The sequence below is a fragment of the Triticum aestivum genome, chromosome 1A (genome assembly GCF_018294505.1).
Source record: "Triticum aestivum cultivar Chinese Spring chromosome 1A, IWGSC CS RefSeq v2.1, whole genome shotgun sequence".
Taxonomy (NCBI): domain Eukaryota; kingdom Viridiplantae; phylum Streptophyta; class Magnoliopsida; order Poales; family Poaceae; genus Triticum; species Triticum aestivum.
In genome coordinates, this window is record NC_057794.1 from 527,684,527 (window position 1) to 527,700,001 (window position 15,475).

The following is a 15,475-nucleotide window of genomic DNA, read 5'->3' on the forward strand; positions in this document are numbered from 1 at the left end:
CTATATGCAATGTTTCTTAGTTAATTCTTTTTACATTTGGCCGTCGGCCGGTCGGGTGGACTAAATGCGTCGGCCGCGTTGGGCACCCTGGCTATGCAACCACAAGAGGTCGGACATCGCCCCTTTGCCTGACCCAAACAGACATAATCAAGACAAAACAGTTGTCTGTTTAGGATCGCACGTTAGAGTTGGCCTTAGTTCATCTCCAATGCCATCTCCTAAAAATGACACACTGTGTGTTCGCGGACCACATGCGTGGACACTATAGGGGAGCCTGCCATCCAACTCTGTCTCTTAAATAGGCATCAAATTAACAACAAAGATGGGCCAGGCACACCTAGGGGACAAAGCACATGAATTGTGAGGACATGTCATCCAACTGATAGTGGGCCATGTAGGCTCCCACATGATGTCTGGTCTCCCACAAAGTTCCTTCAAGTTTACTTCTGGTTTGTAAAAAAAGGAACATGCGAACTGTTCCACAGACGTTTAGGTGACTGCTTTGGATGTTAAAAAGTGTTCGGACCCGTGGTCCGGAACTTTACAAGCTACCCACACTAGCTCCAGCAATGAAAGAAAGAAATTATGTGAATGTGAAGGGGATATATAGGATCAAAGAGAATATTGAAAACGGTGTGGATGTAGAGAGGAAAGAAAAGTTCGTCCGGAGTAATAATGAAGATACAAGAGGAAGGAGATGAACATGAAGCAAAAAGGTACAAATATAAGTTCCATCCATAGTTCAACAGGGAAGAATATAGCAGTATGGATGACATACACTGACATGTATATTAGAATGTATTCACATGTACTCATAGCATAGCGGAGAGCAGTGATAGAGCAGACGAGCTAGCCTACTCCCACTACGTGTACGAATGGGACACCAGCTTGTGGGGACGTGTATTGAATGTGATTCTATATGGTAGGGGCATGAGTTAATTGTATAGAAGTATCATAATTGGGCATTACATGCGAATTGATATCAAATTAAGCCCTCGTATGCAAAAAATTAGGCTGGCGTTTTTTTACCTCCCGCGAAAAATAAACGCGGGCGCCCAGCCCCGCCAGGACTCGAACGTGGGTCGCGCGAGGATCGGCTAAAACGGGCAAAACACTGCACAACTTCAAAGCTTGTGTACAATAACAGGCTGGCACATTTTTATAATGAACATTTTAGACACGTCCGGGTCTTTGTTGTCTGTTTCCTTTTTTTTGTATGTGTTTTTTTTCGGATTTCCTTTGTCTTTTTCCAAATCTAGGGTATAATTCCCTCTCTAGTTCACCTCAAAATAATATTTGGAATATTTTTTAAATGAAAAATATTCATGTCCCCCTCTTAAACCCTAGCTAGCTCATTGTGCTCCAAAGCAACCTCAATTTTTCTTGCCCACAAAAATCTGAGAAAATTCATAAATATTCTTTGAACCCTAGGGAATCTTCCAGAGCAAAAGTATTTCATCATTTTTTGGAATATTTTTGCTACAGAAAATATTTTCTGTTCTGGGTAGAAATGATGGTTTCTACATCAACTACCATTTTACTTGCTCCAATGTGGCTGATTTTTCTTGTGCGTCATCACCTTAGTAGATGATTGCTAACCTCCAAAGCCCAGCTCCCAACTCCCAGCCGTTTGACCTTAGTAAGCTCTCAAAGTTACTGATCAGAAACTTATACTCAGCAATGGAAATCTATCCTAGTGCATCTGGGTCCAAACCAAAGCGTGGTAATCTTTAAAACTACCACGAACAACAAGCCAGACATGAAATTTGGACTTAGGTCGGTCTGAGGGTAGAGTTCACGCGGTGACCACGCGTGTTCACGCGGTGACCACGCCCGAGCTTCTGTTGCTCGCGTGCTCGCTGCCCCGACTGCCTAAGCTTGCCAAACTTCGCCACAATCTTTGTCCAAGCTCTCTTAACTCTCTCCTGGTGCTCACCGACGCCGGAGCTCGCCGAAGCGAGCACGGGCGCGGTCCGGCCAACATAATAGTGCGGTGCGCACTGTGCTCGTCGTCACCCCAGTGCCCCTGTGCTCGTCCCCGTTCGCCCACAGTCCTTGCGTGAGCTGCGTCGCCTTCTCCCCCTCTCACTGACGCTGTTCGTCGTCGGGCGCCGTGTCCAGGAGTACACCGGCGGAGCCCAAACCCCCCTCGACGCTCGGCTATAAATGGAGCCCTCCCTAGCCTCCTCGAGCACCATCCACGAGTCCCACACACTCCACAACCTCATAGATAGCTGTAGCCTGACCGGCCAGGCCGCGGGCCGCCGTCCCCGAGCTCGAGCTCGCCGGTGATCCCCTCGTGTCGTCTCCGTAGCGCCGGCCCCTCCCAGGCTTGGGCAACCCTTCCAGGCCCTCCGCCGCTCTCCGGTGGTGTTGTTCCGCCTAGTTGGAGCCCCTGGAATCGCCTCTGTTCGCCGTCGTCTTCGTCTCCGGCGACCTCCTCCACCCCTTCCTTCGCTTGAGAGGTTGATTCAGACGCCGTCCGACCACCCCTAGATAATCTACGGGTATGGGCAGGTGCGCCTCCTTCTCCTCTCTTGATCCCCCTCTCATTTTAGCCAAGAAGCCCTCGTCTCCGGCGTGTGCTCTGGCAAAGCCGCGCCGTCCTCTGTTTCCTTCTCCCTCTCCCCCTCACCTGACTAGCGGGGCCCGCTAGTCAGCCACTCAGTACGCACGCGTAGCGGTACAAGTGGTGGCGCCCCGAGGCTTTACGCCTTCGACGTCACCCCCCTAGTTTTTTTATTTAAATTCAAATTTCATATTTTTCCAGAGAGCTTCAAACAGCCAAAACTCTTTAACCATAAGTCCAAATGAATTGATTCTTTTTGCATTGTGTTCTAGCAGCTCACCGAAAATGGTATTTTTCCTGCTGTCTAGATTTTCTGGTGAATTTCAGAAGGGTTCTTGATGTTTTTCTTTTTGTGTTTATAAATATTTTTAGAGGGTGAGGCTTGTCTTGAGGATCACAAGGAGGCTTGTGAACCTCATCTGCACTAAGGCAAGCCACAACAACATTTTCATGGTACCATTACAGTATTTGTGATTTTCCTACTTGAATGAATGATTTAATCCTTGCATTTAAATCACTATTATGTTATTTATATTCTGTTAGTTGCTTGGTTAATTTAATGTGCTTGATTTACAGAAAGTTTAAAGATAACTAAGTTGGTCAAGAAACTAGAATTAATTTTTGTTATGAAAGAGTAATATAGTTTTGGGATATAAGTAAGGATATGGAGTTGTTTTTCTTGCATGAGGAAAATGATAGATTTGTTAGAAAAGCTTCTGTTTAAAGTAAGGTTTAATCCTAACCAGAGAAGTGTCATGAGTTGTTGATGTTTATGCTTAGTGTGGATATAGTTGACACAGTCATTACCGTTGATATGTGATGCTTATGTTAGTGTTGCATTTTCATGGCATACTATGACACCGGTTATTTTCATTTTAAGTTGAACCTGATAATAACTCAACTTGAATATATCGTTGACCGGGTCATGGTGCCACTGAATCGAGTTTTTCCCAGTGCAACCACATTTGCCTTTATGGGAAGGCCTTTATTCGGTCCGTTGTCATGCCTCTGGTCGGTGCCTCCAACGAGGGAAGGTTATGGGCGTGTGGTACCCTGGCCCGGTAAGCAGACATAACCTTGTGTGCCCGTTGTTGAGATTTTTGGTACCATGTCCCCGTGTGGGACAGTTTATGTTTTTGGCCACAACGGTGGTCGTTGTGTCTTTGGTAGACATGGGGCCACCCAGGACTAGCCCAATGGGGAGTGAGTCGGAGTGGCCGGGAGAGTGTTATGGCAATGGAGGTGTTTCATTGGAATGCCGTTGGTCCACCCGAATGGGAGTGCGAGGCCATGGGTTCCGTGGTGTGGGTACAGTGCGCTACCTCTGCAGAGTGTATTAATCTATCGATAGCCGAGTCCACGGTTATGGACACGCCCGAAAGTAGGTCACACCATGTGTCAACATTTAATAAATCTTGCAAACTAAGTCATGAAATTTGCACTGCTGATGATGGCGGGAAGGTCATCTTGTTGTTTAAGACCAAGTGTTGGTCGTGGTTGTGGTCGCCGGAAGGATCACCGTTTGAGACCAAATATTGGTCGTGGTTGTGGTCGCCGGAAAGATCACAAGATATTCCTAGTTATGTTGCGGAACGTAGTAATTTCAAAAAATTTCCTACGCACACGCAAGATCATGGGATGCATAGCAATGAGAGGGGAGAGTGTTGTCCATGTACCCTCGTAGATTGAAAGCGGAAGTATTAGCACAACGTGGTTGATGTAGTCATACGTCTACATGGCCCAACCGATCAAGAACCGAAACTACGGCACCTCCGAGTTCTAGCACACGCTCTACTCGATAACGATCCCCGGACTCCGATCCAGCAGAATGTCGGGGAAGAGTTCCGTCAGCACGACGGCGTGGTGACGATCTTGATGTTCTACTGTCGCAGGGCTTCGCCTAAGCACCACTACAATATTGTCGAGGACTATGGTGGAGGGGGGCACCGCACACGGCTAAGAGATCAATGATCAACTGTTGTGTCCCTGGGGTGCCCCCTGCCCCTGTATATAAAGGAGCAAGGGGAGGAGGTGCGGCCAGGCAAGGGGCGCACCAGGAGGAGTCCTACTCCTCCTGGGAGTAGGACTCCCCCCCCCCTTTCCATGTTGGACTAGGACTTGGGGGGGGAGGAGAGAGAGGGAAAAGGAAAGGGGGGCGTCGACCCCCCTCCTTGTCCAATTCGGACTGGGGGGGAGGGGCGCGCGGCTGCTCCTTGGCCTCCTCTCCACTTCCTCCACTAGGCCCATTAAGGCCCATTAGGATACCGGGGGGTTCCGGTAACTTCCCGGTACTCCGGTAAAATGCCGATTTCACCCGAAACACTTCTGATGTCCAAACATAGGCTTCCAATATATGAATATTCATGTCTCGACCATTTCGAGACACCTCGTTATGTCCGTGATCACATCCGGGAGTCTGAACAACATTCGGTACATCAAAATATATAAACTCATAATGAAACTGTCATCATAACGTTAAGCATGCGGACCCTACGGGTTCGAGAACAATGTAGACATGACCGAGACATGTCTCTGGTCAATAACCAATAGTGGAACCTGGATGCTCATATTGGCTCCTACATATTCTACGAAGATCTTTATCGGTCAGACCGCATAACAACATACATTGTTCCCTTTGTCATCGGTATGTTACTTACCCGAGATTCGATCGTCGGTATCTCAATACCTAGTTCAATCTCGTTACCGGCAAGACCCTTTACTCATTCCGTAATACATCATCCCGCAACTAACTTATTAGTTGCAATGCTTGCAAGTCTTAAGTGATGTGCATTACCGAGAGGGCCCAGAGATACCTCTCCGACAATCGGAGTGACAAATCCTAATCTTGAAATACGCCAACCCCACAAGTACCTTCGGAGACACCTGTAGAGCACCTTTATAATCAACCAGTTATGTTGTGACGTTTGGTAGCACACAAAGTGTTCCTCCGGTAAACGGGAGTTGCATAATCTCATAGTCATAGGAACATGTATAAGTTATGAAGAAAGCAATAGCAACAAACTAAACGATCAAGTGCTAAGCTAATGGAATGGGTCAAGTCAATCACATCATTCTCCTAATGATGTGATCCCGTTAATCAAATGACAACTCATGTCTATGGCTAGGAAACATAACCATCTTCGATCAACGAGCAAGCCAAGTAGAGGCATACTAGTGACACTCTGTTTGTCTATGTATTCACACATGTATTATGTTTTCGGTTAATACAATTCTAGCATGAATAATAAACATTTATCATGATATAAGGAAATAAATAATAACTTTATTATTGCCTCTAGGGCATATTTCCTTCAGTCTCCCACTTGCACTAGAGTCAATAATCTAGATTAGCAGTAATGATCCTAACACCCATGGAGACTTGGTGCTGATCATGTTTTGCTCGTGGAAGAGGCTTAGTCAGCTGGTTTGCAACATTCAGATACGTATGTATCTTGCAAATTTCTATGTCTCCCACTTGGACTAAATCCCGAATGGAATTGAAGCGTCTCCTGATGTGCTTGGTTCTCTTGTGAAATCTGGATTCCTTTGCCAAGGCAATTGCACCAGTATTGTCACAAAAGATTTTGATTGGACCCGATGCACTAGGTATGACACCTAGATCGGATATGAACTCCATCATCCAGACTCCTTCATTTGCTGCTTCCGAAGCAGCTATGTACTCTGCTTCACATGTAAATCCTGCCACGACGCTTTGTTTAGAACTGCACCAACGGACAACTCCACCGTTCAATATAAACACATATCCGGTTTGCGATTTAGAATCGTCCGGATCAGTGTCAAAGCTTGCATCAATGTAACCATTTATGATGAGCGCTTTGTCACCTCCATATACGAGAAACATATCCTTAGTCCTTTTCAAGTACTTTAGGATGTTCTTGACCGCTGTCCAGTGATCCAGTCCAGGATTACTTTGGTAGCTCCCTGCTAGACTTATAGCAAGGCACACATTGGGTCTGGAACACAGCATTGCATACATGATAGAGCCTATGGCTGAAGCATAGGGAACATCTTTCATTTTCTCTCTATCTTCTGCGGTGGTCGGACATTGAGTCTTACTCAACTTCACACCTTGTAACACAAGCAAGAACCCTTTCTTTGCCTGATCCATTTTGAACTTCTTCAAAACTTTGTCAAGGTATGTGCTTTGTGAAAGTCCAATTAAGCGTATTGATCTATCTCTATAGATCTTAATGCCCAATATGTAAGCAGCTTCACCGAGGTCTTTCATTGAAAAACTCTTATTCAAATATCCCTTTATGCTATCCAGAAATTCTATATCATTTCCAATGAATAATATGCCATCCACATATAATATCAGAAATGCTACAGAGCTCCCACTCACTTTCTTGTAAATACAGGCTTCTCCAAAAGTCTGTACAAAACCAAATGCTTTGATCACACTATCAAAGCATTTAGTCCAACTCCGAGAGGCTTGCACCAGTCCATAAATGGATCGCTGGAGCTTGCACACTTTGTTAGATCCCTTTGGATCGACAAAACCTTCTGGCTGCATCATATACAACTCTTCTTCCAGAAATCCATTCAGGAATGCAGTTTTAACATCCATTTGCCAAATTTCACAATCATAAAATGCGGCAATTGCTAACATGATTCGGACAGACTTAAGCATCTCTACGAGTGAGAAGGTCTCATTGTAGTCAATCCCTTGAACTTGTCGAAAACCTTTTGCAACAAGTCGAGCTTTGTAGGCAGTAACATTACCGTCAGCGTCAGTCTTCTTCTTGAAGACCCATTTATTCTCAATTGCTTGCCGATCAACGAGCAAGTCAACCAAAGTCCACACTTTGTTCTCATACATGGATCCCATCTCATATTTCATGGCTTCTAGCCATTTTGCGGAATCTGGGCTCACCATCGCTTCTTCATAGTTTGTAGGTTCATCATGATCTAGTAGCATGACTTCCAGAACAGGATTACCGTACCACTCTGTTGTGGATCTTATTCTGGTTGATCTACGAGGTTCGGTAGTAACTTGATCTGAAGTTTCATAATCATTATCATTAGCTTCCTCACTAATTGGTGTAGGTGTCACAGAAACCGGTTTTTGTGATGTACTACTTTCCAATAAGGGAGCAGGTACAGTTACCTCATCAAGTTCTACTTTCCTCCCACTCACTTCTTTTGAGAGAAACTCCTTCTCTAGAAAGGATCCACTCTTAGCAACGAAAGTCTTGCCTTCGGATATGTGATAGAAGGTGTACCCAACAGGTTCCTTTGGGTATCCTATGAAGACACATTTCTCTGATTTGGGTTCGAGATTATCAGGTTGAAGCTTTTTCACATAAGCATCGCAGCCCCAAACTTTCAGAAACGATAACTTTGGTTTCTTGCAAAACCATAGTTTATAAGGCATCGTCTCAACGGATTTTGATGGTGCCCTATTTAACGTGAATGCAGCCGTCTCTAAAGCATAACCCCAAAATGATAGCGGTAAATCTGTAAGAGACATCATAGATCGCACCATATCTAGTAAAGTATGATTACGACGTTCGGACACACCATTACGCTGTGGTGTTCCGGGTGGCATGAGTTGCAAAACTATTCCGCATTGTTTCAAATGTAGACTGAACTCGTAACTCAAATATTCTCCTCCACGATCAGATTGTAGAAACATTATTTTCTTGTTACGATGATTTTCAACTTAACTCTGAAATTCTTTGAACTTTTCAAATGTTTCAGACTTATGTTTCATTAAGTAGATATACCCAGATCTGCTTAAATCATCTCTGAAGGTGATAAAATAACGATATCCGCCACGAGCCTCAATATTCATCGGACGACATACATCTATATGTATGATTTCCAACAAATCCGTTGCTCTCTCCATAGTACCGGAGAACAACGTTTTAGTCATCTTGCCCATGAGGCACGGTTCGCAAGTACCAAGTGATTCATAATCAAGTGATTCCAAAAGTCCATCAGTATGGAGTTTTTCATGTGGTTTACACCGATATGACCTAAACGGCAGTGCCACAAATAAGTTGCACTATCATTATCAACTCTGCATCTTTTGGATTCAACATTATGAATATGTGTATCACTACTATTGAGATTCATCAAAAATAGACCACTCTTCAAGGGTGCATGACCATAAAAGATATTACTCATATAAATAGAACAACCATTATTCTCTGATTTAAATGAATAACCATCTCGCATCAAACAAGATCCAGATATAATGTTCATGCTCAACGCTGGCACCAAATAACAATTATTTAGGTCTAAAACTAATCCCGAAGGTAGATGTAGAGGTAGCATGCCGACCGCGATCACAACAACTTTGGAACCATTTCACACGCGCATCGTGACCTCGTCCTTTGCCAGTGTTCACTTAATCCATAGTCCCTGTTTCGATTTGCAAATGTTAGCAACAGAACCAGTATCAAATACCCAGGTGCTACTGCGAGCTCTAGTAAGGTACACATCAAGAACATGTATATCACATATACCTTTGTTCAACTTGCCATCCTTCTTATCCGCCAAATACTTGGGGCAGTTCCGCTTCCAGTGTCCAGTCTGGTTGCAGTAGAAGCACTCAGATTCAGGCTTAGGTCCAGATTTGGGTTTCTTCTCCTGAGCAGTAACTTGCTTACTGTTCTTCTTGAAGTTCCCCTTCTTCTTCTTCCCTTTGCCTTTTTTCTTGAAACTGGCGGTCTTGTTGACCATCAACACATGATGCTCCTTCTTGATTTCTACCTCCGCAGCCTTTAGCATTGCGAAGAGCTCGGGAATTGTCTTATCCATCTCATGCATGTTATAGTTCATCACGAAGCTCTTGTAGCTTGGTGGCAGTGATTGAAGAACTCTGTCAATGACACTATCAACAGGAAGATTAACTCCCAGTTGAGTCAAGTGATTATGATACCCAGACATTTTGAGTATATGTTGACTGACAGAACTATTCTCCTCCATCTTGCAGCTATAGAATTTATTGGAGACTTCATATCTCTCAATCCGAGCATTTGCTTGAAATATTAACTTCAACTCCTGGAACATCTCATATGCTCCATGACGTTCAAAACATCGTTGAAGTCCCGATTCTAAGCCGTAAAGCATGGCACACTGAACTATCGAGTAGTCATCAGCTTTGCTTTGCCAGACGTTCATAACATCTGGTGTTGCTCCAGCAGCAGGCCTGGCACCTAGTGGTGCTTCCAGGATGTAATTCTTCTATGCAGCAATGAGGATAATCCTCAAGTTACGGACCCAGTCCGTGTAATTGCTACCATGATCTTTCAACTTTGCTTTCTCAAGGAACGCATTAAAATTCAACGGAACAACAGCACGGGCCATCTATCTACAATCAAACATAGACACACAAGATACTATCAGGTACTAAGTTCATGATAAATTTAAGTTCAATTAATCATATTACTTAAGAACTCCCACTTATAAAGACACCCCTCTAATCTTCTAAGTGATCACGTAATCCAAATCAACTAAACCATAACCGATCATCACGTGAAATCGAGTAGCTTTCAATGGTGAACATCAATATGTTGATCATATCTACTACATGATTCACGCTCGACCTTTCGGTCTCAGTGTTCCGAGGCCATATCTGCATATGCTAGGCTCGTCAAGTTTAACCTGAGTATTCTGCGTGTGCAAAACTGGCTTGCACCCGTTGTAGATGGACATAGAGCTTATCACACCCGATCATCACGTGGTGTCTGGGCATGACGAACTTTGGCAACGGTGCATACTCAGGGAGAACACTTTTATCTTGAAATTTAGTGAGAGATCATCTTATAATGCTACCGTCAATCAAAGCAAGATAAGATGCATAAAAGATAAACATCACATGCAATCAATATAAGTGATATGATATGGCCATCGTCATCTTCTGCTTGTGATCTCCATCTCCGAAGCACCGTCATGATCACCATCGTCACCGGCACGACACCTTGATGACCATCGTAGCATTGTTGTCGTCTCGCCAATCTTATGCTTCCACGACTATCGCTACCACTTAGTGATAAAGTAAAGCATTACAGCGCAATTGCATTGCATACAATAAAGCGACAACCATATGGCTCCTGCCAGTTGCCGATAACTCGGTTACAAAACATGATCATCTCATACAATAAAATTTAGCATCATGTCTTGACCATATCACATCACAACATGCCCTGCAAAAACAAGTTAGACGTCCTCTACTTTGTTGTTGCAAGTTTTACGTGGCTGCTACGGGCTTTAGCAAGAACCGTTCTTACCTACGCATCAAAACCACAACGATAGTTTGTCAAGTTTGTGTTGTTTTAACCTTCGCAAGGACCAGGCGTAGCCACACTCGGTTCAACTAAAGTTGGAGAAACTGACACCCGCCAGCCACCTATGTGCAAAGCACATCGGTAGAACCAGTCTAGCGTAAGCGTACGCGTAATGTCGGTCTGGGCCGCTTCATCCAACAATACCGTCGAACCAAAGTATGACATGCTGGTAAGCAGTATGACTTATATTGCCCACAACTCACTTGTGTTCTACTCGTGTGTATAACATCAACGCATAAAACCTGGCTCGGATGCCACTGTCGGGGAACGTAGTAATTTCAAAAAAATTCCTACGCACACGCAAGATCATGGTGATGCATAACAACGAGAGGGGAGAGTGTTGTCCATGTACCCTCGTAGACCGAAAGCGGAAGTGTTAGCACAACGCGGTTGATGTAGTCGTACGTCTTCACGGCCCGACCGATCAAGCACCGAAACTACTACACCTACAAGTTCTAGCACACGTTCAGCTCGATGACGATCCCAGGACTTCGATCCAGCAGAATGTCGGGGAAGAGTTCCGTCAGCACGACGCCATGGTGATGATCTTGATGTTCTACTGTCGCAGGGCTTCGCCTAAGCACCACTACAATATTGTCGAGGACTATGGTGGAGGGGGGCACCGCACACGGCTAAGAGATCAATGATCAACTGTTGTGTCCCTGGGGTGCCCCTGCCCCTGTATATAATGGAGCAAGGGGGAAGAGGTGCGGCCAGGCAAGGGGCGCGTCAGGAGGAGTCCTACTCCTCCTGGGAGTAGGACTCCCCCTTTCCATGTTGGACTAGGACTTGGGGGGAAGGAGAGAGAGGGAAAAGGAAAGGGGGAGCGCCGGCCCCCCTCCGGGGGGGAGGGGCGCGCGGCTGCCCCTTGGCATCCTCTCCACTTCCTCCACTAGGCCCATTAAGGCCCATTAGGATACCGGGGGGTTCCGGTAACTTCCCGGTACTCCGGTAAAATGCCGATTTCACCCGGAACACTTCCAGTGCCCAAACATAGGCTTACAATATATCAATCTTCATGTATTGACCATTTCGAGACTCCACGTCATGTCCGTGATCACATCCAGAACTCTGAACAACCTTTGGTACATCAAAATATATATACTCATAATGAAACTGTCATCGTAACGTTAAGAGTGCGGACCCTACGGGTTCGTGAACAATGTAGACATGACCGAGACATGTCTCTGGTCAATAACCAATAGCAGAACCTGGATGCTCATATTGGCTCCTACATATTCTACGAAGATCTTTATCGGTCGGACCGCATAACAACATACGTTGTTCCCTTTGTCATCGGTATGTTACTTGCCCGAGATTCGATCGTCCTTATCTCCATACCTAGTTCAATCTCGTTACCGGCAAGTCTCTTTACTCATTCCGTAATACATCATCCCGCAACTAACTTATTAGTTGCAATGCTTGCAAGGCTTAAGTGATGTGCATTACCGAGAGGGCGCAGAGATACCTCTCCAAAAATCGGAGTGACAAATCCTAATCTCGAAATACGCCAACCAAACAAGTACCTTCGGAGACACCTGTAGAGCACCTTTATAATCACCCAGTTACGTTGTGAGGCTTGGTAGCACACAAAGTGTTCCTCCGGTAAACGGGAGTTGCATAATCTCATAGTCATAGGAACATGTATAAGTTATGAAGAAAGCAATAGCAACAAACTAAACGATCAAGTGCTAAGCTAATGGAATGGGTCAAGTCAATCACGTCATTCTCCTAATGATGTGATCCCGTTAATCAAATGACAACTCATGTCTATGGCTAGGAAACATAACCATCTTCGATCAACGAGCTAGTCAAGTAGAGGCATACTAGTGACACTCTGTTTGTCTATGTATTCACACATGTATTATGTTTCTGGTTAATACAATTCTAGCATGAATAATAAACATTTATCATGATATAAGGAAATAAATAATAACTTTATTATTGCCTCTAGGGCATATTTCCTTCAAGTTAAGACCTTGAGGTTGACATGTGTGTGATCCAAGAGTGATCACCATTGGTAAGCCAGTCCAAGGGATTTTTCTCACAAGAACATGATCACAACATGTTGGTTATATTGTTGCATTATTAATAATTGGTTAATTATCATGATATTGTTTGTGATTATGTTTATGTCTGTTGTGAGCTTGCAAGTACATTCAATGTACTGATCTAGCGTGTCATGCCAGATTTCAGGAAAGTCTCGTTGGAAAGGAGTGTTGTCCGAGTCTAGATCGTGTCCACATCGCTGTCCCTGTGCTATGGAGTTCCCCTACGACATTGTTCCACTGCCGCATAGTTGTTATGATCAAGGCCCTTTATGTTCACTAAATAATGTACATATTGGTCAGCCGCACCTTGTGTGCCGCTTGGCCTTCCTGCCTGTTGTAATATAAACTTTGATCCGCTAGCAATGTGTTGTGTGTTGCCAAAAGACATGGTCTCTGGGCTGGCAATGCATGGTACACCGGTTGCTCTGAGCCGGGGTGCCACACATCCCCTCTTTCTTCTAACGACCATCGGTATTTTACTTGAAGCTATATTTTTATTCGTCACATACTATGAGTTTTTCTTGGAGCGTCTTGTATGATATGAGTCTTTGATTGATTTCCTTTTTGTTTTAAGTGTTGAATCCTTGCTGGACACACTTATTTTAGAGAGCCAAAATTATACCATGACTTGTTGGAATTGCCCTCTATGCTTCATTTAAATTTGTATGAGCTATGGAATTTCTCTAGTGCTTCACTGATATCTTTTTGGGCATGGTGTGACTTAGTATTTTTGAATAAATGCTATCATTCTTCACTTAGATTTATTTGAGAGGTAGTAATTTTTTAAAGAAATTCTCTCTTGCTTCACTTAAATTAATTTGAGAGAAAGAAATATTATGCTCAGGATCTTCACTTATATTTGTTTGAGCTTCTCAAAAGCAAAACATGAAAATTAGTTCCAAAGTGATAGATATCCAAGAAGGATACACTAGTAGAAAAAGGGTCAAACAAGAAGCACATTAGTGCTGGTTTGAATTTGGGCCGGCACTAATGTGTGCATTAGTGTCGGTTCCAACGGCTAGCCGGCTGCTCTCATTAGCACCGGTTCGTGGCGAACCTTTAGCACCGGTTCGTGCCACAAACCGGTACTAAAGTGAGTGGTGGCAGGATGTTGTCAGTCCGGGGCCCCTCCAGCACCTTTAGTACTGGGTCGTATCATGAACCAGTACTAAAGGTTGTCATACATAGACCCTTCGTCCACCCGAGCTCGCTGTGTTCTTCCCCTGTCCCCTCTCCTCTCTGTTCTTTTCCCTCTTCCTCTCAATCTCATCACATATTTTGCCCAAAATTTGTCAAGATTTGAAGGCCCCCATCCATTCAAATGATCACAAAGGTTAGCAACTTTGTCCTTTCATCTCTCATTGCTAGATTAGCTCCTGCAATGCTTTATATAGTGATTGATTTTTGAGTTTAGTAATTTGGGAGGAATTATATATATGTGCTAGTATTTGATATATATGCAATTTGAGGTCAAAAATAACACTTAGTTTGCATATGTAGGTGTGGTTTACTTAGTACCTTCTAAATCTCCGCCGTAACTACCGTCGATCACTCGCAACGTCCTGTCGCCGGCACCACCTTGTGGTGAGCCTCTTGTTCATGAAGTTTTATATAAAAAATTGATGTTTGTGTGATTTGGATATATAGTTACTCGTATAATTATCTTACCCATACGTTGTTTGTTATACATAGTGCCATGGTTTTGATATCCGTCCCCGTCGGCCCTCGTCCGGGTTATGATTCGGATGTGGTATATTCTCTTTTAAAACTATTCATTGCATTTCGTGTTTATGACAAATTATGCCCATCAAGTTGACATAGATATTTGTATGTAGGAGGTAGTTGAACCGGAAATTCCAACCGACCCTATTGTCAAGAGGTTAAATTTAGTTGCAAGAGAAAACGAGGATTTGAAGGAAAAATTGAAAAGAATTGAGGGGGATAAGATGGAATTGGTGTTGCATGTTGCCGATGTCGTCGATGATCACAAGATTAAGATGGAGAAAATGCGCTTGAATATTAGAAAGATTGGAAAATATGCCATTCATAGTGAGGCTTGGTATCATTATGCTGTTGGATCAATTGTTACCTTAGTTGCGATCTTGATCGCATTTGTTGTTGCGTTTAAATTCTTTAGCTACAGAGTTATTTGTTTGTTGCATTTAAGCGTTGTATGATCTTTATGTATGAACTTTATGTATTGTATTAAGTTGGCGTTTTCGGTGCTGTGTATTGAAGATGAGCCGGCAATGGATGTACAATGACCGATGCTCTCCTGAGTTCATTAATGGCGTGCGTACTTGTTTGCTTGCGGCTGAGGCAAATAAGTGGGCGAATGGTTTTATGCCTTGTCCATGTGCTGGCTGTAAGAATTGTCACAATTACTCTACGTCAAGAACCATTCACGTCCACCTGTTTGTGTCCGGTTTCATGCCCCACTATAATGTTTGGACCAAGCATGGAGAAAGAGGGGTTATGATGGAAGACATTGAAGAAGAAGAGGATGACGACAGCTATCCTGGCCATGGGTTCCCTGAATA